We start from the raw sequence: 25609 nt of genomic DNA, 5'->3' as shown, positions 1-25609 counted from the left end.
TTGTCAGTTTCACGATATTGCTGCTTCAATGGTCAGCAGTGTAGCTTTAATAGCTAACAGTACTACGTAGCTAATCACAACCGGTCGCGATGTAAACTATGAAAACAAGTTTTTTGATATATCCATTTTAAATTAAAGATATCGTTTTACAGAAAAAGTAATATGACTAAATCGAGAGGACAGTACCATTCGCGTCTAGAACAAGAAATTATATAAAATGTCTTGGCTTCAGTTAAAATAACTATTATCCTGTATGGTTGCAATTAAATTGCAGCTACGCATAGACGTCCAATATGGGCTGTAATCTTCGTATGTCAGTGGATTTTGGCAGATACTCTAATGTGTTATGTGGAACTGTGTATGCTGACAAAATATTAGTTACAATTTTAGACATCAGGTACAAATCTGGCGCTGTATAGCGTTCGTCGACGTCTTTGGTGCTCATATTCAACAATCTGTGAGAGCAACGTTTAATAATAAACTCAACATTATCGCTTTCTCACTTGTCTGACTTTTCTGTTCACATCCAGTTCCTAATCCATAAGGCACGGAAACATTTCTATACGTCTTTCCCGCATTCGACCGCCTGATTCGAACTTGGTGGCCAAAATTGGAAATATTTTTTTTCCAACGTAAATCAGTTCCACATTAACGCAATGTAATATCGGCCAAGTTCCGCTGCCAAGTGGTAATAGCGGCTCATACTGGAGCTCTGTTAGAAGCTGTTACGTAATTATAACTACTCGGTATAAAGGTCGCTCTCTGATGTCACAACGACATTACCTCATGCAAATGAGAATTTATATTTGAGCCAAAAGTCGTATGGAACTGGTGTCAAACTGTGTTGGTGGGCATAACGATTTGGCAGTATGACTCATGAAGAAGGAATTTGTTAAGGAAATTCGTAGAAAGTTAATACCTGAAGAACTCTCAGTTCAATCGTAGTTTGCGAATGATAATGCTTATTCTGTTGTGCAGTGGTTTCTCATTGTGTCAATTACATTGATTTCCTGCTTTTTTGTATTCGCCAAAAATTTATGAAAATACTATTTACAGACGTGTTGCCATTGCTATACTCAAGCCTTCATCCACGTGGCCAACAATCACGGTCACCTAGCATCTTCCGCAATGTGTAGAAAATTTAATTTCTATGGAGAGGCTTCGCGATGGGGAATTATAGTCCACAACCTAGCATCCCCTTGTTGGCCATATCCTACAGATCATAATTGCTTCCACAACCGGAATTCTAATCATTATCGCACATTGGAGTGTTCATCTACAGACGTTAGCAGTTGCTCTTCGTTTAGCTCTTCAAGTATGTGAGGAAGAACAGTTCACTCTCAGCGTAACATAACGCCTATGGTGCGCCATAGCAGCATAGAAGCTGTAATCATCTCCGTGCTATCGGGGCGAAAATGTTTGGTTGTGTAGTTTTTAATCAACTGACTTTATTTTATGGCGTACTGGTATTCGAATTACAAGCCTTTCTGAAGCTACTGAATTATTTAATTGTAGAACTACTGTCTTAAATATATTTTCATTTGTGTAGCAGCTAATTACAGAAATCTTTAAAATATGCATAGTAATAATCCGTGAAACTGTCGTGTCTTTCTGATTGTCTCCTTCATCACACTTCCCCAAAACTGCTACATGAATATTCATGCCGTTTCGCAGGTAACTCGAGCAGAATTTGTGGCACCGTATAGGCTTTACTTAATCACAATCGGATCACGGGAAAAAGGATATCGTAATTTAAAGTTTTATCTAATGCTGTCGTATCTGTCTATCTCTGTTTGGATACCCTGATCTCCAAAACTACAGTACGAATTTCCATTGAATTTTCACAGGCAACTTCAGTAGGGCTTGGGGATACAGTACAGGCTTCATTTCATCAAAATCAGGTCACGGAAGAAACATCGTAACTGAAAATTTTACTCATACTGATATTATAAATGCGAAGGTAACTCTGTCTGCTACATTTTCAGGAGTAACCCGTTCAACCTATTTCGATCAAAATTAGGTACAAAAATAGCTTGAACACCGAGGAAGAACATAGGCTAGTGTGTGTAGTACAAGACATTTATTGATTTGACAAATATGAACCTAATTAGAAATTGAGGATTACTCTCTCGAAACCTGTTTACTCTCTAACTTTTGAGCTTTATCGTATTTGTGAAATAGCTCTTATTGGTTGATACCATCCAAAGCAATGAATACAACGCTTATACAATCTTCAGTGTGTTCAATCTTCCACAGTATTTGTTGCTTTACGTACACGTTGTATAATGTACAGCCACTTCAGTACCACAGTGCATAGACGCATGCTCCTCCCTTGCGCCTGTGTATGCAGCGCTTGACGTAGACGTTGTTTATGGATTGGTAAGGCAGTCAGTGTAAGTTCGTTCTCTTTCTACGACTTCAGGTGACCCGTGGCGCCACATAGCAGCAGCTGCTATTGCAGTATTTCGAGACACGTTATCAGAAGTATGCGTCAATTTTGAATACCGCTGTATGTTTGTTGCGCGTCTAGTGGAAAGCACATTGTACATTTGTTAAAGATAAATGAAAACTCTGATTCTAAACGTAATTTTAAAAAGCACCCTAAGGTTGTGCGCACGTGCATGTAAAACAGATAACCTTGTGAAGTTAGAAAAATCTTTTTGAAATACGCAGTCTTATAACTTGAGTTAAATGACTCGCAAATTTATCTGCACACAGTGAACGATCCACGGTCCCAAAAAATTATGTGAAATATTTTCGTATTAAAGTATAAAGGCCTACAGTAAGAGTGTGTAGTGAAATGAGTGGGAGTGAAAAGATACTGTGCATTGAGGTTAAAGGTACATCATTCGGCTTCCCTTCTTTATTATAAGATATATTTTTCACTTTTGTCTTGCATATTATTCACAAGCTACAAATCGGATGATTGTATAACCTGATACGTGTATAACCATGACAAGTGAGCAATCACAAAAGAGGAAATGAAGAGGAAGCGCTAATGGCTCCAGAGGCTACGTCAACTCGAGTTGTGCTCCAATAAATTTCAAGGCCGGCATGAGGTCTCAGTTTTCACTTCACAGCCGTCAACAGCTGTATCATGGATCACGATATTGCCGCTACTTGTTTACTCAAGTATCTCGTCTCTCGACCTCGAAAACTGCGTCGATCTCGCTCCATACCTCTCTGTTCCGGAAAAACCTAGTTCGGTCTCGTCAAAGTTGTTTCGTCACGAAAGAGTTATGTTAGTTGCTAAGTAGTTGCACTTCAGAGAGAATTCTCGTCGTTGTTATAAATTAGAGCCTAAGACTCATGCACGTTATCGCCAGAGAAACCAAGAGGTCACAATATAAGTTACGACTGCCGAGTAGAGAGGATATATTCGTGTAACAGTAAAGGAAAATAACAGGAAAAGCATTTTTGGCTAAAAAAGAAAAAAAGCTTCGTTGCCTTCGAAAATAAGCTGATACAGAAAAATAAAAAAAAATGGTTAAAATGGTTCTGAGCACTATGGGGCTTAACTTATAAGGTTATCAGTCCCCTAGAGCTTAGAACTACTTAAACCTAACTAACCTAAGACGTCACACACATGCATGCCTGAGGCAGGATTCGAACCTGCGACCGTAGCGGTCACGCGGCTCCAGACTGAAGCGCCTAGAACCGCTCGGCCAACCCGGCAGGCTGGAGAAAAATTGTGACATCAAAAAATAATTAATGAAGTGTAACGAAATTTCAGGAGTACATGTGTCTAGGTAACATATTTAGGTGATTAACAATGGAAGATTAGAGGTTAATGAGAGCGAGATAAGTCATTGCAAATATGAAACGCTGATACATTAATAAGGTGTGTAACCGCCAGAATGTTGAATGCAAGCATGGAAACAGGCATGCGTTGTGTCGGACACGTGCCAGATGTCAGACTGGAGGATGGAGTTCCATGCCTGTTGCTCTTGATCAGCCAGTACAGGGACGGTTAATGCTAGTTGTGAATGGAATTAGAATTGTCGTCCGATGGTGTACCATATGTGCTCGATGGACACAGATCTGGTGACTGAGCAAGCCAAGGCTACACGTCGACACTCTGAAAAGCGTGTTAGGTTACAACCGCGGTATATGGGCGAGCGTTATCCTGTTGGAAACACCCCCTAGAACGCTGTTCATGACTCGCGGCACAACAGGTCGAATCACCAGACTCATGTACGAATATACAGTGAGGGTGCGTAAGATAACCACGAGAGTGCTCCTGCTGTCATACGAAATCGCACCCCGGATCATAATTCCAGTTGTAGGTCCAGTGTGTCTAGCTCGCAGACAAGTTGGTTGTAGATCCTGAGTTCGCCTTCTTCTAACCAACACAGGGCCCTCACTGGCATCAAGGCAGAACCAGCTTTCATCTTTCATCTGAAAACACAACAGCCCTTCACCCTGCTCTCCAATAAGCTCTCGCTTGACACCACTGAAATTGAAAATGGCGGTGGTTTGTTGACAGTGGAATATAAGCTACAAGGCGTCTGGCTCGGATCTGTCCTTAAAGTAATTAATTTGTAACAGTTCGTTATGTCACTGAGGTGCCAACTGCTGCTCAGTTTGCTTTTGTAGATGAAGAACGAACGATGCGCCAGAGCCATACGCCGAACACTATGGTCTCCCCTCTCGGTGGTGCCATGTGGCCACCCGAGGCCAGCCGCGAGGGATTATCCGAGCGGTATAGGGCGATGCAGTTGTGGACTATGCGGCTGGTCCCGGCGGAGGTTCGAGTCCTCCCCCCGAGACCATTTCCGTGTCCACCACTGCCAGCAATAACGTACAGTGGCTACATTCCTGACAAGTATTTCTGCAATATCAGAGAAAGTCATCCAGTTTCTCGTAGCCCCCTAACACTGCCTGGTTCAACAGATAGTCCCTTCTTTGTCGTTTTAAAGACATTCTCTAGTAACACCAGATCACCACGTCCAATCTCAAAGGTACCGCTCACTACCGTTATAGCGTGTATTTAAAGCAAACCTGATTTGCACCTCGATAATGGCGGTACTAGAGCCACTCTTATGCGACTATTGCGAAATCTGAATTGACACCACCTTTCAGGTGTAGAAACACGCCTACCAACTTTCGTTTATATCGCACAATTCTTTCTTTGTGTTGATAATGGCTTCCTGTCAGTGTGTATTTAAATGTTAGAAAGTACTTTCTGAATGTATTTACCTGGAGTATAATGTCGTATAGAATTGTAACGTGGAACATAAGCAAATCACACAAGAAGAGACCTGAAGCTTTTGAAATGTATCCCGGAATGAATCTTGAAGGTGAAGTGGGTACAGCAGATGACCAATGAGGGGATACTCAGTCGAACTGAAAAGAAACTTTTGGAACTAATTTACTAAAACAAGGGATAGTTTGATACAGATGTACTGTGTTATCAAAGAATGGTGAATATGGTAAGGGGAGAGCAGAAGTTAAAATCTGTGGAGGGAGAGCATGGCTTGACTACCGTAATCAACTTCAAACGGATGTAGCTTGCAGCAGTTATTCATAGATGAAACGTTGGTGAAGGTTTGTACAATTTCTTGACGTGAAAGAGGACGCAACTGATTTGCAAGTATTTCACATCAAGACATACGTAGTGCTACAAGTAACGGTTAGCCTAGGCAAAAAAAAAAAAAAAAGACTGGACGAACGAGGGAATGCCACAAGATGTGTTAGCATACGACAGTTAATGATGTAAGAAAAAATGGAGACAAAAACAACATCGCTAAAGATGTTTTACATCAATAAAAGAAAAAGCGTTCAGTGACAAAAATATTTGGCTTTTTGTGGGTGCACAGGCGGATTTAAAATATTTTCAACAACCACGCTCACTGTGGCCAAACAAATGAAGAATTTAAGAGAGATGATGAAGCTTATGCGGGGCAGATCATCTTAGAGGGCTTTTACGGGTGGCTTCATCGATAAAAAGTTTTCTTTCGTTATTAATTATCGGTAAAAAGTTCCCTGATTAATAAAATCCATCTACATGCGGTGACTACCATATCGTTGGGCTTCTGAAGTGTTCCACATCCCGAACAGTTTTGCACCAATGATCAGGATGTCGTCTATTGGACTGTGCGCATTAGGCAGACATTGGTGAGGCATCTACATCTACATCTACATGATCAATCTGCAATTTACACTTAAGCGCAAGGTAGAGGGTTTAGTGAACCACTTTCACACTATTCCTCTATCGTTCCACTCTCGAACAGCACTCGGGAAGGATGAACATTTAAATCATTCCGTGCTAGCTCTAATTTCGTTCACTACGATGGCCGTTTCTCCGCATGTAGGTGAACGTGAATGAAACATTTTCGCATTCAGAGAAGAAAGTGGGAAATATAAACTTCGTAAAAATATTTCGCCGCAACGAAAAATACTTTTGTTTCAATGATTGCCACCCCAACTCGTGAATCGTTTTCCTTGAGACTCTCTTTACTGTTTCGCGATAATACAAAACGATGTTCTGTGTCAATCCTATCTGGTAAGGATAATACACAGTACAGCAACTCTCTCAGAGAGACAAGTGTAGTGTAGGCAATCTCTGTACTGGAGCAGTAATCAACCAAGCCCACTGCCGGGAGCTCTAGCTTTCATGGTAAGGATTGTAAAAAGAACATTTTCATCAGGTTTTGATAAAATTTTTACATAAAGCCGTAGGTACGCAATTATTATTATATGATGTATGTCATACGTCCCAAAATCCTACTGGAAATCGACGCCAATGATATGGCTCTGTAATTCAGCGAATTGCTCCTGTTTGCTTTCTTGAGTATTGGCGTAACCTGTGCAACTTGCCCTTCCTTACGTACGCATCTTTCATCTATCGAGCGGTTGTATATGACTGCTAAATATGCAGCTAGTCCATCAAAGTACTCAGAAAGGAACCTAATTGTTATGCAGCCTGTTGCAGAAGTCTTGCCGTTATTGATTTGAGTTGCTTCGCTGCACAGAATATACCTGCTTTTAGGTTATTCGTGTTTTCTGCAGGTCTTGCGTCAAATTCTGGAATACTTACTTAATCTTCTTTGGTGAAAGAATTTCGGAAAAACGTATTTATTAACTAAGCTTCAGTGGAACTGTCATCGTTAAAATTACCATCACTATTTCGCAGTGAAAGTATTGAGTGTGTCTTGTCGTCGGTGTGCTTTACATATGACCAGAATCTCGTCTGATTTTCTGTCAGACTTGAAGGTAGACTCAAGCTGTGGAAACTATCATCAGTGGGTTGACAAGCGGACGACCTCTTTGGCCGGACTGTGGACCAGAATAAGAATTAGTTATTATAGTTGCGGAAATATTAGTTCGTACAACGATAAACCAGTTCAAAGTTACAAGTGTTACTTTTTTTATTTACGCTATGACTAGTATGGGGACGAGACCCATTTTCGAATGACGGTAACATAGTCAAAAACAGTGTTTCCGAAAATATGGAAACCATGTCAAAAATGTGCAACAATCAGTTACAGCGAATATAGGATGCTAGTAAATATTAGTTAGATTACAAATATTGAAACGTCCCCTTAGAACAATTTATACAAGACTGGTCTATGTGAAACGTCCTCTTTGAACAATTATACACGAATGTGCTTAAACTGACACACAATATTTTTAGCGCAACGCAATCTGACTTACAAAAATCCCTACAAAAGAATGGCCCTGACTAAAATTAATCTATACCTTTCACAAATCACTTACCTCACAAAAAATCTTCGTTACTCGAACTACTGCAATACAGCGAGCACCACTACTGCCAGCTAAATAAAAGATTCAAACTACGGAAGGCACTAACTACTGATAGGTATAGTTAGCAAATGAAAGATTTTAATAGAGAACAAACAGTGTATTTACCTTAATAGTCAAAATATATATGGTAGTTCATGACATCCAGTCTTACAAATTACAAAACTCCGCCATCTCTCTCCCCACGTCCACCACTGCTGGCGGCTCACCTCCAACTGCGCAACGCTACGCGCTGTTAGCATCCAGCTGCCGCTGCCCAACACTACAATGGCAGACAACAATGCAAACTAAACACAGACTGCGCACAGCACAGCCAGTGATTTTTCATACAGAGCACTATGTGGCGTTACCAATAAGAAAACCTAAGCAGCCTACTTACAATATGAGAATTGTGGTAACAGAGGATGTGTTTAGATATTCGTGAAAAAAGTTTTATGAATTTATGCAGGACGCCGAGAGAAGATGTCACACTTTTCGCTTCTACATGAAATTGTGGTGGAAATTTAGAGTTTTTCAAAGTGAAAATGTCTCACAACTTGGGCAAGGTTTCGTCAAACTGAAATTCTATGTATGTGACAAAATCAAAACTTTCATTTCCTCTAATAATTTTTACAGGTTGGCACCAGGCAGCACACACTGAAAATCAAGGTAAGTTGCTAGAATAAATTTTATAACATCATGAATATCATTCTATATTTTCCTGTCAAGTAATACGACCCCAAATTTGTACTGTAATTACTGACTGTTCTATGGTCGATATTTATGGTTTTACAGCACCGTCTTCACACATACCTGATTTACCTGTGCGTATTTTATGAAGCCACATCGTACAGTAAAAGGACTGAATGCAGTCCACTGACTCAATATCTTTCCATAGTCATTTCTTTTATACACGAAGCAGTCCTTGTCTATTATCTCCTGCCGTCGATTTTACTTTCCTCCCTCCTCCCTCGTTCGGCGACTAGAGCATTTTTTTTTTTTTTTGCGGTTGGAGGAGGAGGGAGGGAGGAGGTGTTAGTCCTGTTCTGTGGCGCTGCTTTCAAAGTTAGCTTTGGATTTGATTGACCAAAAAATCCTAGAGTTTTCTATCTCCATTTCCCCAGTGTTCCCAAAATTAGTACTCTCGCAATAATTTCAAATGTGATATAGATCCCTGCTTTAGCTGTAACACTTGCGTCAGATGTAATTTTCGCGCTAACAGTTCATTAGGAGTGTTTATTTCTGAGTTTCCAGACCCAGTAAACATGTTAGTTCATTAGCATGTGTCTCCTTAATTTCTAGGCATCATCTGAAAATAAATAAATGTAAAGAAAAGGTATTGCGGGCGGCCGTGTTACCCACGAAAAAATATGTTATCGGAGTGAGATATAAGCTGAAATACATATTCCTCTATGGCAGCGAACTAGAAGTAAATGGACGCAAACGTAGTTCCAGACATGAAGTTAGGATTTGTAAAAATATACAGCAGTCAGTGTAGCTGTTTTAAATAAAACAAAGACTATTTTACACCGTAAATTTTAATACACACCATTGTTTCTTGGCACCTAGAGACGAAAAATATCCATTACAACTGCACCTATCACTTCCCCTTTGAGACATGGACTCAAGGATGCAGTGGACCGCCATGTGCTACGCCCTCTTGATACAGTGAAACAGGCAACATAACCCGCTTAGCACCTTCACCTGATTCACTCGAAGTGAAGCATTGAAAGTTATAAGTACTGAGGATCGTGGAGTAACGCGTGAGTGGTAGCCATTGCAGGAACACGACAGAATGAGTATTGCAAAAGTGAGTGTCGACATAAATGGAAATCATACAACTTATCCATGGAGATAGAGAGAGAGAGAGTTAAATCTTTCTGGATGTAAATTACTTTGTGAATCTATCGTTGTGGGTAGACAGAATGAGTGATGTGAGAGTGTGCGAACATGAGTCGGGACCACATGAAGGGCAACAATTATTGAACTATATGAAATGAAATGGTCATAACTTCTGAACGGTTTGCGTCAGGATATTCCAACACCACGTTTGGCCGCGGGGCATGATGGGAATTAGTATGCGCATGTGCACGCGCCTTGTTCTTGTCAGCCAATTGCACGTGAAAATGTCACGGCATACCGTGCCTGAGGATAAAGCGCTTGTGTATGCCAACTTTTTTTTTTTTTTTTTTTTTTTTTTTTTTTTTTTTTTTTTTATCTTCAGTCTACTGACTGGTTTGATGCGGCCCCCCACTAATTCCTTTCCTGTGCTAACCTCTTCATCTCAGTGTAGCACTTGCAACCTACATCCTCAATTAATTGCTTGTCATATTCCAATCTCTTCTTCCTCTGCAGTTTTTGCCCTCTACAGCTCCCTCTAGTACGATGGAAGTCATTCCCTCATGTCTTAGCAGATGTCCTATCATCCTGTCCCTTCTCCTTATCAGTGTTTTCCACATATTCCTTTCCTCTCCGATTCTGCGTAGAACCTCCTCATTCCTTACCTTATCAGTCCACCTAATTTTCAACATTCGTCTATAGCACCACATCTCAAATGCTTCGATTCTCTTCTGTTCCGGTTCTCCCAAAGTCCATGTTTCACTACCATACAATGCTGTACTCCAGATGTACATCCTCAGAAATTTCTTCCTCAAATTAAGGCCGGTATTTGATATTAGTAGACTTCTCTTGGCCAGAAATGCCTTTTTTGCCATAGCGAGTCTACTTTTGATGTCCTCCTTGCTCCGTCCGTCATTGGTTATTTTACTGCCTAGGTAGCAGAATTCCTTAACTTCATTGACTTCGTGACCATCAATCCTGACGTTAAGTTTCTCGCTGTTCTCATTTCTACTACTTCTCATTACCTTCGTCTTCCTTCGATTTACTCTCAAACCATACTGTGTACTTATTAGACTGTTAATTCCGTTCAGCAAATCATTTAATTCTTCTTCACTTTCAGTCAGGATAGCAATATCATCAGCGAATCGTATCATTGATATCCTTTCACCTTGTATTTTAATTCCACTCCTGAACCTTTCTTTTATTTCCATCATTGCTTCCTCGATGTACAGATTGAAGAGTAGGGGCGAAAGGCTACAGCCTTGTCTTACTCCCTTCTTAATACGAGCACTTCGTTCTTGATCGTCCACTCTTATTATTCCCTCTTGATTGTTGTACATATTGACCCGTCTCTCCCTATAGCTTACCCCTACTTTTTTCAGAATCTTGAACAGCTTGCACCATTTTATATTGTCGAACGCTTTTTCCAGGTCGACAAATACTATGAACTTGTCTTGATTTTTCTTTAGCCTTGCTTCCATTAATAGCTGTAACGTCAGAATTGCCTCTCTCGTGCCTTTACTTTTCCTAAAGCCGAACTGATCGTCACCTAGCGCATTCTCAGTGTTGGTAACGTCGGCCCTCCAGAAAGGGTGAAAACACCCGAAAATACTGAGAATATACGCGCTGTGTTTAAAACTAGCTCCACGAAATCGATCAGACGAGCTACAAAGCAGGTGGAAATCGACTCCGACAGTGCGACCAATTGTTGTTGAAGACCTGCATCTCTTCTCAAACAAAATTCAAACCCAGCAGCCTTTATGCCCCTGGGCCATGGAACAGCGGTTGTGTTTCGCCAACGCTATTGTCCTCGGAATTGACGAACAGGGTTTTGACGTGAATATGGTACGGTTTAGCGACGAAGCCCACTTCGATTTGAATGGGTTCGTCAATAATCAAAACTACGTCAATAATTAAAACTGACGCATTTAGGTGACTGAGTATCCGCATTTCGCTATCGAGAAATCTCGTCATCTTCAACGGGTGACTCTGTGGCGTGCAATGTCCAGTCACGGAATAATCGCTGCTATATTTTTTGATGGTACGGTGACCACCGAACGGTACGTAGAGGTTTTCGAAGATGATTTCATACCCATTATCCAAAGTGACCGTGATTTCGACAAGATGTGGTTCATGAAACTCGGAGCTCGACCCTGGAGGAGCAGTGTAGGGACAACATTCTGGTTCTGGCCTACCTAGATGCCACTGGCATGAGCCTCGATTGCCCGCAAAATTCTCCTGATCTGAACACATGCGACTCCTTTTTGGGAGGCTGCATGAAATACAAGCTGTAAATCAATAACCCCAAAACGACTGCTGAGCTGAAAGCAGCCATTCAGAAGGTCATCGACAGCATCGATATTCCGACACTTCAGCGGGGCATACAGAAATTGAATATTCATCTGCGCTACGTCATCGCTATGATGGAAGGCACATCGCACGTGTTATAACCAAATCCGAAAATCTGAGGGTGACGTTTACTTGTGTGTGCACGCAGTAGTTTGTAACTAATATATGTTTTTTTCATATAGTTCAATAACTGTAAACCTTTCATTGCCCCAAGGATTAGTAACTATGTTAAAATTGAGTGACTCTTGTCATTTTAGTATTGTCGTTAAGCGTATATCACTATATATACAGGAAGCAGCTCGTAGATTCGTTTATGCTCTCAAAAAAATGCAATTGTCGCCTACTTAAGTAATGTAGGGGCCACCTTTTTCACTGCCATTAAAATGAATTTGTCATTATTAAAGTAAATGTAAAATGAACGAACTGGGTGGCTGGGGGAGGGGGGGCGAGGAAGGGGGGGAGTTGCATCAAAGCAGTCGTCGGACTGCAGACAACAACATTGAGATTGTACTTATTGCTGCATTACTGTATGTATGAACAGCTTTCGGAAGGTCTGTATTTCTATAGTGTAGTTCGAAATCCACACCAAAGCAATGGAAACTTCCTGAAGCGAATTACACTCGAGTTGTTGTTACGAGATTCCGTCGCAGAACGCCCCACAAATCAGCCCTGATATTCAATTAATTTCGGTCGCTGTTGTGCTTCGTGCCTCGGTCGGAACAGTGGAGGAATACCTGCGGTAGATACCTGGCGTCCTCTGCAGGCAGCCTCCCGAAGCACGGAGCCGCCACTTGGCGGTTTACGGGGACGTGTGGCGCGCGGCTTCCCAGCGAATTACACGGGCCGCGCTGCCGGGACTGGGCCCGCCGCTTCTGTGGCTGAGCCGCGAATATAGTCGGCGGCGCCGCTGCCGTGTGCCACCTGAGCTTAATTAATGACTCAAGTTCTCCAAACTAATTTCCTGCACCAGCGGCAAGGCCTGCCGCGGGTCATGACCACCCGCATTCACCAAAAACTGATTATTATCGCATCCAGTTAAGACGCTACCGAGCTGGGAATTATGCACAGAGTTTCGGGCTTTCGACCACTAATGCCGCCTCACAAACTGACGGTTAGGCTGCGAACCTCCCCCCCCCCCCTCCCCACCCCACCTTGAGCTGTCTAACAACACAGGCAGCGTCTGATTTAGTTAGATAGTTTTGATTGGGCTTGTCCTTCACTTACAAACTCTCTTTTGTTATGGTGCTAACAAATACTTAATTTTTAGAATCCAAGAAGAGCAATGCACTTTCAAAGCTGTTACATTATGAGTAGACTACATTTTCACAGTACAACAATTTTTGTAAAAACACAAAGGAAACGATTAAAAAAATCCGGTTCGATATAATATGCTTTGAAAACATTATATATGAGAAGGGCTCCTTTATTAACATAACACAAAAATGCGGGATGTTAAGGATATAAATACAGTTATTTGTTGTACTGAACATCACATCAGCATTTACTTCATCTGGAGACTAATAATTATAGCTATTACGAGTAGTATGTTTTTAAGTCAGTTATAACCTCCAAGTACGGATGGCATAAGCAAGCCTTTAATTTTATTTTCCCTTGGGCAGCAGATCAGGTATTGGAGATTGGACGTGCTTACACACAACAGAAAGTCTGTATTGAGAGGCGTAGTGCACATTGTGCCACAGCCATAAACGTGCAGAAAATATCAGGTGGTAAACTGTGTGATGAGTTTGCAGGAGGACTGTTAGATACAGAGAAAAACCAACTAGCATACTGACGTGGGTACATTTTTATGTACCAATACTCAGAATATCTGTATCTACGTCCCTAACACCCTGTATATGAAGATATTCCGAGCTAAATTTGGTATTACACGTTCGCAGTAATTTACAACAAGCAACGGCGTGTTATGAGGTTGAACCATGTCACCAACAGTACTTAAAATGTATCGTATATGTAAGAGAATGGAATTAGAATTTATAGCTACAACATACCTACATCACTGAAACTGAAATTATAGCTACAACACACCTACATCATTTATTATTTTCTGGTGACCATGTCGTCATAGTACAAGATGCGTAGGATGATATTACGTAGGAAATGAGTTAGCAATATAATAAAAAATTCGAATCTGAAGATTGTCAAAAAACGGAATACCTTACCAGTACTAATGAACTCTACACACGATAATGGAAATCAAAAGAGAATAATACATTTTAGTACCTATACCTATATTGGTAAAGAGGGAATATGAGATGTAATGAAATGTCGTGTGACGACGGCCTCCCGTCGGGTAGACCGTTCGGCTGGTGCAAGTCTTTCGATTTGACACAAGATTGAAGTGTTAAACGAATTATTAATGGTTGGAAGCTCAATGGGATGTTCAGCTCAGTCTTATAGAGCAGTGATGAGTAGGCTTGAAGAATAACATTAAAGTCGATTTTAACAGATATAGTCTTGTGTAGAGCAAAGACATCGAAAAATAGACATTCAGTAAGACGAAAGTATTTGCCTTGAAGTTTTGGAGAATATCAAAAAGAGACTCATGGAAAGAAAAAGTAAAGAACAATGAAGATTTAAAGAGAACTGAAGTGAAATAAGGAATATATGATGTGTTGGGTAGAAGGAAATGCCGTAGTGTGAACAAGTATGGAGCAAACAGGAAAACGACAGTTTGAAGCCATATTCACTACTAATCGATCGTGACAATGTAAAAACTGTGAAAGGATCTGCAAATACCGCTACCAATCACAAATGTTCAACTACTTAAATTATTTGTTTCGAGGTTGGACCTCATCAGACAACAGAGGACGTATATAAAATAAACACTAGCGCACACAGCTATTAAAGTTCCTTTGTTAGTCTCGGTATGTGTTGTGGTCACCTATGGAGAAAGAGAAGGATAAGCTAATACGAGGCATTGTCACATTGTAGATAGTCTGCTGTTAGGATGAAAATTTTTTCTAAATAATCATTCACACTGTGATAACTGATGTGTTGAGGTACTTCTTTTTCTATGACCCACTTCTTAGTCATTGCTCAGAAACCTCTAAAGGTATTTTGCAACGCAACGTCACAGACAAATCAACAATGCAGAGAACAAGACGGTATTCAAACCAAAGCTTATTTCGATTTGACTCTCGTTACGTCGATCCTGGTGTTGTCAGTCAGTTACAATGACATCTACACGTCTTTCTGTCGCATCCCTGGTGTTCGTTGACAAAAGATATTACTAAATGAACGACTGTGGCAATTTTATATGAAAAAAGACAGCATAGCAATTTTATATGAAGTACTGAAAGGACATCGTTGGGCCCTTGACTCATTGAAATCTTTAAGTTATGTATTTTCTGTTTTAGGAGTAATGAACTAAAATGTATGAAGATATGTGAAAAACTCAATTGAACCTACACATTATAGACAATCTTTGGTTTTCTCCTAATTTTTCTGTCCCTCTACCTCCCACCACACTTCCCACAAATAAAATGACGATGCCTTAATTGCTCAGGATGTCTCCTATCAAGTGACCCTTTGATCCCCTAGCTTAGTCTAATTGTGCCATAGCGCCTTGTCACCAGTTCGATTCAATGCCTCTTCATTTGTCATTAGATCTATCAATTTCATCCTCAGAATCCTTCTGTTGTACTGCACTTCAAAAGCTTCTATTCCCTTCCTGTGTAAATCATCTGACGTCCAAGTTTCACTTTTATATAAGGCCACACTCCAAAAACTTTCGGAAAATGCACTTAAATCGTTATGAAATGTTAAAATATTTCTCTTTTTCTGAAAAACTGTTCTTGCTATTAACAATCTGCTTTTTGTGTCCTCTCTAACTTTGCTTTCGTCAGTTATTTTGCTGCCCAATACGTTTGTATCATCCACAGAACTAAAACATCAGTGACGTTTACGAATTACAACACATAGATCTGAGAGTTCCTATTCTGTGCAGAATAAGTCTACATACACCAGTAAGTGTCCATTCTGTAATTCGTTAAACGAAGCAGTGGCGAGCAGTTCGTATGAATATTAGCTACACTGTCTCCCACTCTGTGCGCGTTGGTTGTGCGCGCAAATACCTCGCTCTACATTAAAGTGACAAATGTCGTTGGATTCCTCCTAATATCGTGTCGAAGCTCCTTTTGCAAGTCGTAGTGGAACAATTCAACGTGACATGCACTCAACAAGACTTTGGAAGCCCTTGCAGAAATATTGAGCCAAGCTGCCGCTATAGCCATCCATAATTGTTAAGGTGTTAGCAGTGCAGGAGTTTGTGCTTGAACTGACCTCTCGATTATGTCCCGTGAATGTTTGATGGCATTTATGTCGGGAAATATGGATGATCTAATCATACGCTCGAACTGTTCAGAATATTCTTCAGATCAGTCAAGAAAAACTGTGACCCAGTTTCATGACGCATTTTCATCATTAAAAAAATCCATCGTTGTTTGAGAAAGTGAAATCCATGAATGGCTGCAGATGGTCTCCAAGTAGCCGAACATAATCATTACCAGTCAATCATCGGTTCAGTTGGACCAGAGGGCCCAGTCCTTTCCACGTAAACACAGCCCACACCACTGCGAAGCTGAAATCAGTTTGCTCAGTGCTTTGTTGACAACTTGGGTCTATTTCTTCTTGGGCCACACTCGAACCCTAACATCAGCTCTTACGAACTAAGATCGAGGCTCATATGACCAGGCCACGGTTTTCCAGTCGTCTATCGTCCAACCGAGAACGGAACGAACCCAGGAGAGGCACTGCAGTCGGGTCGTGTGGTTAGCAAATCTACAGGCTTCAGTCGTCTACTGGCATAGAGCATTAAGCCAAATTGGCCGCACTGTGCCAGCGGATACGTTCGCCGTACGTCCACATTGATTTCTGCAGTTATTTCTCGCAGTGTTGCTTGTCTGTTATCACTGACAGCTCTTCGACAACACTGCTGTTCTCGGTTCATAAGTGAAGGCTGTTGGCCACTGCGTTGTCCATTGTGACAGGCATTCTTGGCACACTCTTGACACTGTGGATCGCTGACTGTAGAATTCCCAATCGATTTCCGAAATGGAATGGGTCACGAGTTTGGCTCCAACTACCATTCCGCATTCAAAGTCTGTTAATTCTCGTCGTGCGGCAGTAATCACATCGGACACCTTATCACATGAGTCACCTGAGTAAAAATGACAGATTCGCCAATGCACTGCCCTTTTGTACCTTGTGCATGCGGTATTACCACCATCTGTATATTGCATGAGCTATACGAAGTATACTATGGAGGCAGCAGAACTTTTGCACATTTTACAACGGTTACTAGTTCTCTGATCTTATCCAGCAGAGTTCTGTGAGATCACCCCCGCCTCTCCTCCAGTAACCAAGTGAGGTGGCGCAGTGGTTAGCACACTGGACTCGCACTCGGGAGGACGACGGTTCAGACTCGCATCCAGCCATCTTGGTTTCGGTTTTCTGTAATTTCCCTTAATCGCTTCAGGAAAATTCCGGGATGGTTCCTTTGAAAGGGCACAGGAGATTGCCTTCGCCATCCTTTCTTAATTCCAGTTCGTGTTCCGTCTCTAATGACCTCGTTGTCGATGGGACGTTAACAATAATCTAATCCTCCTCCTCGTATCTCCCATAATTTTAAACTGACGTTTCCTGAGCATGTATGTTACACTCCCATATAGTTTGTAGTTTTAGACTCCCAGGTCTGTTTAATCAGCGCCCCAAATGCAGTAGCAATGAGTCTAGAATAGACAGCGTCGACGAGGCGACATAAAACCCAGTTTTTGCCTTTCTTGCATTTGTTTTACTTTATAGATTCAACTCATATTCTCGACAGATCTTTCTTCTACCTGTCTTTCCTATTTCGAATCTCACATGCTGGTATTATTTCACATTACGTCATGTTATTAACCGTAGATATCCAAACTGCACTTACTGAAAAAAATCGCAACACCACAAAATAATTAATTTAGAGTGATGCAGTTTGAAGAATACATTTGCTTAGGTAACTTATTTGGGTGACTAACATTGCAAGATCACAGTTAAATGTAAGCACGAGATAATCCATTGAAAACATGACGTGCTAGTGCATTAATAACAAGTGTAACAGCCAGAATGTTGAATGTAGGCATACAAAGATCCATGCTTTGTGTTGTACATGTGCCGCCGATCGGTCGGTACAGGGACGGTAAATGAGGGTCGTACATAACGCTGTAGTTGTCTTCCGATGATGTCCCACATATATGCTTGATTGGAGAATGATTTTATGATCAAGCTGGCCAAGGCATTGTGTCGACAGTTTGCGGAACATGTTGGATTACAAGAATTAGTATGTGAGTGAGCGTTATCCTGTTGGAAAATATCTCCTACAATGCTGTTCATTAATTGCCACACAACTGGTTGAATCACGAGACTGACGTAAAAATTTGTAGTTAGGGTGCTTGGAATAACCACGAAAGTGCTCCTGCTGTCGTACGAAATCATGCCCCGAACTCAAGGCGTAGGTGCAGTGTGTCTAGCACACAAGGCCATGACTGGCACCGAGGCGATACCAGCTTTCATCAAACAACACAAGAGACTTCCACCCTGCCCTCCAATGAGCCCTCGCTTGACACAGCTGAAGTTACAAATGGAGGTGGTTTGGGTCAGTGTAATGCACGGTATAGGACGTGTGGCTTGTAGCCTCCCTTAAAGTAACATATTTGCAACAGTTCGAGTTCGTTGTGTCATTGTGATGCCAACCGCTGCTCAGTTTGCAGCTGCAGACACAATACGATGCATCAGAGCCGTACGCCGAACACGACGGTCTTCCCTTTCGGTAAAGCCAGGTGGCGTCCAGATCAAGTTCTTGCGTCCGTAGATTACCGTCACCACCGCTGCCAGCAGTCATGTACGGTGGCTACATTCCTTCCAGCCCTTTCTGTAATATCACGTAAGGAATATCCAGATTCTCGTACTTTTATTACACGACCTCGTTCGAACTCAGTGAGGTGCCGATAACGGCATCTTTGTCGCCTTAAAAGGCATTCTTGTCTAACATCAGCTCACCATTCCAATCTGTTAAACACTTACATACGTCATCTAGACAAATGAATTATCGAAATTTCGTAACTCAGCATTAATTTCTTCTTTTTTTTGTGTGTTTGTCTACGTTTTCCCGTCATTCTTTCGAGCGCCAGTGGGACAGTCTTTGTCTTGTTACAGAGTTGTATGTAAGTCTTCGTGCGACAAACACAACGCGTCCCATATACGATTTCTATGCTGAATAGAATGATTTGCATTGAAAATGCATTCTAAAATATTTACGATCTCCTTAAATGAGTAATACAAAGTATGGGTATGTTCACAAGACGACTCAAGCGATATTCAGAAAGCTGATGTACAGATCTCATTGGTTGGTACTTGTGGGTGGGAAATAAACGAAAATGTGATTTATAAGTACCTTGACAGCGTTAACCTTTCGTCATCCCCTAGAGAAGGCAACACACAAAATGAGTATTAAAATTATTTGTTCACTACAACATCTATGTTAGAACTGTTTTTAATGATGCTGTGTCCCTTACTAAACAGTCTGTATGACTGGCTGACGACGTAGGTTGCAAGTGCTACTCTGAGATGAAGAGGTTGGCACAGGAGAGGAATTCGTGGCAGGCCGCATCTAACCAGGTAGAAAACTAACGATAAAATAAAACTAGCTGAGCAAAATGAAATTCACTATTAACCGAGTCAGAGGGGTTATCCGCAAGTATCTCCTTGCTTTCAGAAGAAAACTTCAGGAAAACTACAAGGCATACAGAACATAGACACAGAAAATACACCAAGGATATAGAATCTGTCCTAGTTTCGATTCGTAATTCGCTCCGTAACGTAGTAGCACAAGGGGCTAGCATCTCTGGACAAATAGACAAATCATACGCTCGGTACTGTCACATCGAATTGGTTGGAGCCTACATACAGGCAATCCAGTACAGATATCTCGAAAGCGGGGTACTATCCTTGCGCCTTCCCTGACTTCAGTGAATTGCAGGCTCGAGTCTTCTGTCCGTATTGAGGTTAGCCGTTTCACAATCAGTGTTAGTATTGAGCACCCGTAGTGTGAGTGAAAAACTTGGAGAGATGCTCTATCCACTGATAGGTGTCTCTTGTCCGTCTTGCAGTTTTTCTTGCAGTTTTCACACACTCTAGTATATGAAATGTTCTTAGCATTTGGCAGCTAACACTCACGACCGTTACAGCACGCATTTAAAGCAAACAGTGGTGCTACTGGCGTTATTCTTAGCAGTGGAGTGAAAACTGAACAGACATCATTCTCCAGATGCAGAGACACACCTGCCGACTTCTGTTTATGTCGCACACCTTGATGGTGTTGCCACTTGTTTCCCGCCAGTTATGTGACGACCTCCAGTTACGTACTAGGCTACTAATCTTGTGATTGGATACTGCCCGTTTCTTTCTGTCGTGTCTGATCATAATCTAGCACGATTATTTAATATGTATAGAATAACAACGCAGTGCGTTCAATAAGTTTCCTCCGATGTGTTCTCTCCGTCACAGTTCTTCTGTAACTGGGAATTTATAAAATCATTTTTAGTGTTTGGCATCCACGGCGTTCGTTGTTCTTCCCTCTGTCTTCTTTCTGTTCGGGTCCATTCTAAAATTTTGTTTATTCATTTTTCCGTAATTAATTCAAAGGACATGGTGAAATCTTAAAAGGTTGGCGGTGAAGTGACCAACATTTTTAGGAAATTTAAACGGAATTACTCTGATCCATCATTAAATCTTGGTAGCAAATGAAGTTAAGCTGAAACCTATATTGTAGTTAAAGGCGGCTAAAGCATACTGGACCACTAGCCCTTGACACTGGAGATCTCGGTTCGAATTTTGGTAGTTGAAAACTTTCTAGTAACCCTTTCTGAGCAGAAAGAAGTGCTAAAATGATGGCATACATTTTCCGTTGTAAAAAAATGTACCGAAGATCGGGATTATATCATAAGACTCCATGCACTGTGCTGTGATAGGAAGGTTGTGACTGTGCTGATAATAGTTCCACATTCATCCTTACGAGGAAAAGATAAGTTCGTTTGTGCCGAGAAACACCGAAATTGGATTTCAACCTTACTTTCATTTCGCCACCATCCATAATAACAACACGAATACAACTGCACTTTGCCTGCCGGTGTGGCCGTGTGGTTCTAGGCGCTTTAGTCTGGAACCGCGCTGCCGCTATGGTCGCAGGTACGAATCCAGCCTCGGACACGGATGTGTGTGACGTCCTTAGGTTAGTTAGGTTTAAGTAGTTCTACGTTCTAGGGGACTGATGACCTCAGATGTTAAGTCCCATAGTGCTCAGAGCCATTTGAACCATTTTTGAATAACTGCACTTTACAGCCATTCACTCGTTGCACACTTTACTGACATGTTGCTGGAAGGCAGTGGCTAGCTAACTCTGCTGTTTTTCTTTCTTTCTTTTTGTTTTTTAATAACTCCAAAAGCTAAGGCTTAAGTGCAAAGCATGCAGAACTGTTCAACAAGACGGTGTTCTTATTGGCTGTATTTTACACAGGTGTGAAATTTTTGTACGAGTATATGACCTAGCTATAAAGAATCTCCCTTAACAAGTTAAATATCGAACGAAGTATTCACAAACTCTTTTCGAAGCTCTTAGTTATACAATAAAATTCGGCGTTTGTAATAATTTAAATTTAGTTATCGTACTTCCGCAAAACCACATGGAGACAGTATTTATAGCAGTCGACAAAATTAAGCACATATAAGGATTTAATGTGTTTGTGAAAGGGAGAGTCTTTAAAGTGAACCAAGGGACAAAAATTAATATAGCAGGTCTTCATTAAAACGAAGAGACACTAAAAGGCTATAAGGGTTTTTATCACAGACGATGATAAAACACAGATTTAACAAACAATAATCCTCAGAAATGGGACGGGGAAGCGTAACCACCAAAAACTGACAGCAATTCTGTCTTTTGTTAAAAGCCCTCTGTACGCTCTGACTTCGCGTAAAATTTAATAAAAGTTCTTTGGACGCAGCTAATCCAAATTAAAAGGTATTCGTAAATTGAATAAGATTTTAGCAGTATTATTGAAATTCCTTAGCTTTGCCTCTCTGCTTAAATACGCCTTCCTAGCGTTGTGAAAGCCTTCAGAAACCCGTCCACTACGGACTTTATTACTTTCTTTCAGTGAAAGCCTAGCTCTGTGTTACAAGGAAGGTCATTGATGGGAGGACCTCTAACTTAACATAATCCGGTGGAAATATTGTAGAAAACCGTTGTTGCACTATTCAAGCAGGGTTTCTCATGTGCTCAAACTAAATTACGTTTTTGCTTTCCTTATCACACGCAGCTTCTTCTAACCGAAATTTTAATGATTTCTCGCAGCAAATTATATTCTGCACACAGCTATCAAAATAACGATACGCATTAATAATGGGAGTCAAACTAAGTTTTGTACTATGGGCACCTTCTACTGTAGAGCTCTGTTGGAAAAGACCTCTTCGAAAGTGTGATGAATATTAGAACTACATCTTCACTGATACATATTTATTTCATAATTTAGTTCAAACGATAACCAGTAGATGACTCAACTTCTTTTTATCACACCTGGACAAAGAATGCTGGATGGTCTGCAGGCTGTCGCTAATACTAAATTACGAAATGAATATCTATCAGTGAAGACGTGGCTCTAATGCCGCGAAACTAGTTGGATCATAAACAAACATTTTGTAATACAACTAAAGCGATCATTTTCATCATGACCAAAAATGTTGTTCTGGTTTTTGTGGTCTTCAGTCCAGAGACTGGTCTAATGCAGCTCTCCATGCTTGTGAACCTGTTGGTGTATGGATCTCTGGGTCTCCCTCTGCGATATTTATCCTCCACGCAACCATCCGATACGAAATTGGCGAACTTTTGATGCCTGAAAACGTGTCCTACTAACCGATCCCTTCTTCTAGTCAAGCTGTGCCACAAGTTCCTCTTCTTCCCAATTTTATTGATTACCGCCTGATTGGTTACGTGACCTACCCATCTAATCTTCAGCATTTTTCTGTAGCACCAACTTTCGACAGCTTCTATTCTCTTCGTGTCTAAACTATTTATAGTCTATGTTTCACTTTCATACGTGACTACACTCCATACAAATATTTTCAAAAAAACTTCCTGACGCTTAAATTTATGCTCGATGTTAACAAAGAAACGCTTTCGTTACCATAGTCAGTCTACATCTTATATCCCCTCCACTTTCACCATCATCAGTTATTTTTCTCTTCAAATAGAAAATCTCTTCTACTGCTTTAAGTGTCTCATTTCCTAATCTAATACCCGCAGCATCGCCTGATTTCATTCGACTACATTCCATTATCGTCGTTTTGCTTCTGTTGATGTTCATCTTATATCCTCCTTTCAAGACAAATAACGCGATAAATATAAAATATGACAATCAAATGGAAGCTGAGATTGAGACCAACAGCTCAAGATCTGCAATGTAATGCGACATAATTTGTGCTGCAATTCGTGATAAAAATATAAACTACCCTCACAGTGCGTTGAATCAGATTGTCTCGCACAGCGCTTCTACGACAAAGGGCTGCAGAACGCTGAGAAACGCCTCGGTGTGCATTAACCCATATACGTTACCAACCGCATTTTTGTTTCCAACTTGTTACACAAGTGGGTTCCCTCCCGTTGCACTGGCATCGCCGTGATGGGGAAAAGATCGTGAATACAAAGCAAGTGCTGGAAATACGAAGTACCAAACCGGATGAAGAAAATAAAAATAGTGTTAAAGTGATACAATCATAACGAAAGGAAATTACTACCGTCCATGAAAGAATGTCGGACGGAGTGACTAATACTCGAAATCAGGTGTCTCCCATTGTTAGTTACATCCCAGTTTTCATTTATTTTAACGCCATAGGCACTTCATAGTATTGTACAACATAAGACTTCTAATACAAGTTCAGCTCACAGTTGTTATCGTTAGCCCAGTAACTACGGATCGCTCCAGGGTCAAATAATTCTGAAGACTATCGAATCTCTTATTTCATAAGGCAGAGTGAAACTGAAAACTGCCAAATATTTACTAAGTTCTGCTCTCCTCTTTTGAGATACAGCGAGCAAAAGCCCTGAACTGAATAATAAATGCATTTGGGCTACCAAGAAACGACGCTTTTGAGCAACCGAACGCGGTGACATTAACAGCTTTCTGGACTGTAATGGAAAATTTTTGTATTCCATCCTTTTGATATACATTTTTGGACGTTGTATTTTGAATGTTTCTCCAATTAGTTGATAGTTGATGGCCGGAGAGACAATATCGCGGTTACAGATTAGTCTGCGTAAATCTTTTACAGATGTTGGGCATCGATGCGTCGTGTATACATATTGTGTTAAGCCCTTCAGCATCAGGGAGGCCTGAAGATAGTGCACTGAAGCACCGAAACTGGTAGCCAGACAATAAATGAAGTCAGAAGGACGGCTGTAGGTGTTTAATTTTCTTACATGAATTAGATAACAGCGTCTTGTCAAAGGCTAAGAACATTTCATATACTGGAGTGTGTGAAAACTGCAAGACGGACAAGAGACACCTATCAGTGGATAGAGCATCTCTCCAAGTTTTTCACTCACACTACGGGTGCTCAATACTAACACTGATTGTGAAACGGATAACCTCAATACGGACAGAAGACTCGAGCCTGCAATTCACTGAAGTCAGGGAAGGCGCAAGGATAGTACCCCGCTTTCGAGATATCTGTACTGGATTGCCTGTCTGTAGGCTCCAACCAATTCGATGTGACAGTACCGAGCGTATGATTTGTCTATTTGTCCAGAGATGCTAGCCCCTTGTGCTACTACGTTACGGAGCGAATTACGAATCGAAACTAGGACAGATTCTATATCCTTGGTGTATTTTCTGTGTCTGTGTTCCGTATGCCTTGTAGTTTTCCTGAAGTTTTCTTCTGAAAGCAAGGAGATACTTGCGGATAACCCCTCCGACTCTGTTAATAGTGAATTTCATTTTGCTCAGCTAGTTTTATTTTATCGTTAGTTTTCTACCTGGTTAGATGCGGCCCGCCACGAATTCCTCTCCTGTGCCAACCTCTTCATCTCAGAGTAGCACTTGCAACCTACGTCCTCAGCCAGTCATACAGACTGTTTAGTAAGGGACACAGCGTCATTAAAAACAGTTCTAACATAGTTGTTGTAGTGAACAAATAATTTTAATACTCATTTTGTGTGTTGCCTTCTCTAGGGGATGAGGTAAAGGTTAACGCTGTCAAGATACTTATTCACATATAAATCACATTTTCGTTTATTTCCCACCCACAAGTACCAACCAATGAGATCTGTACATTAGCTTTCTGAATATCGCTTGAGTCGTCTTGTGAACATACCCATACTTTGTATTACTCACTGTCTTCATTTAAGGAGATCGTAAATATTTTAGAATGCATTTTCAATGCAAATCATACAATTCAGCATAGAAATCGTATATGGGACACGTTGTGTTTGTAGCACGAAGACTTACATACAACTCTGTAACAAGACAAAGACTGTCCCACTGGCTCTCGAAAGAATGAAGGGAAAACGGAGACAAACACACAAAAAAAGAAGAAATTAATGCCGAGTTACGAAATTTCGATAATTCATTTG

General features: G+C 41.0%; 1 protein-coding gene across 2 annotated transcripts in view; it reads right to left on the bottom strand.

Annotated features, from left to right (window-relative positions):
• The window catches only part of LOC126354447 (octopamine receptor beta-2R), a 698957-nt gene that overhangs the window by 115025 nt on the left and 558323 nt on the right, over positions 1 to 25609 (bottom strand). The gene's annotated exons all lie outside the window — the stretch shown is intronic.

Source organism: Schistocerca gregaria, chromosome 3 (genome assembly GCF_023897955.1).
Source record: "Schistocerca gregaria isolate iqSchGreg1 chromosome 3, iqSchGreg1.2, whole genome shotgun sequence".
NCBI classification, from domain to species: domain Eukaryota; kingdom Metazoa; phylum Arthropoda; class Insecta; order Orthoptera; family Acrididae; genus Schistocerca; species Schistocerca gregaria.
The sequence above is the reverse complement of the archived record's forward strand: the minus strand, read 5'-3'. Positions and strand labels throughout refer to the sequence as shown.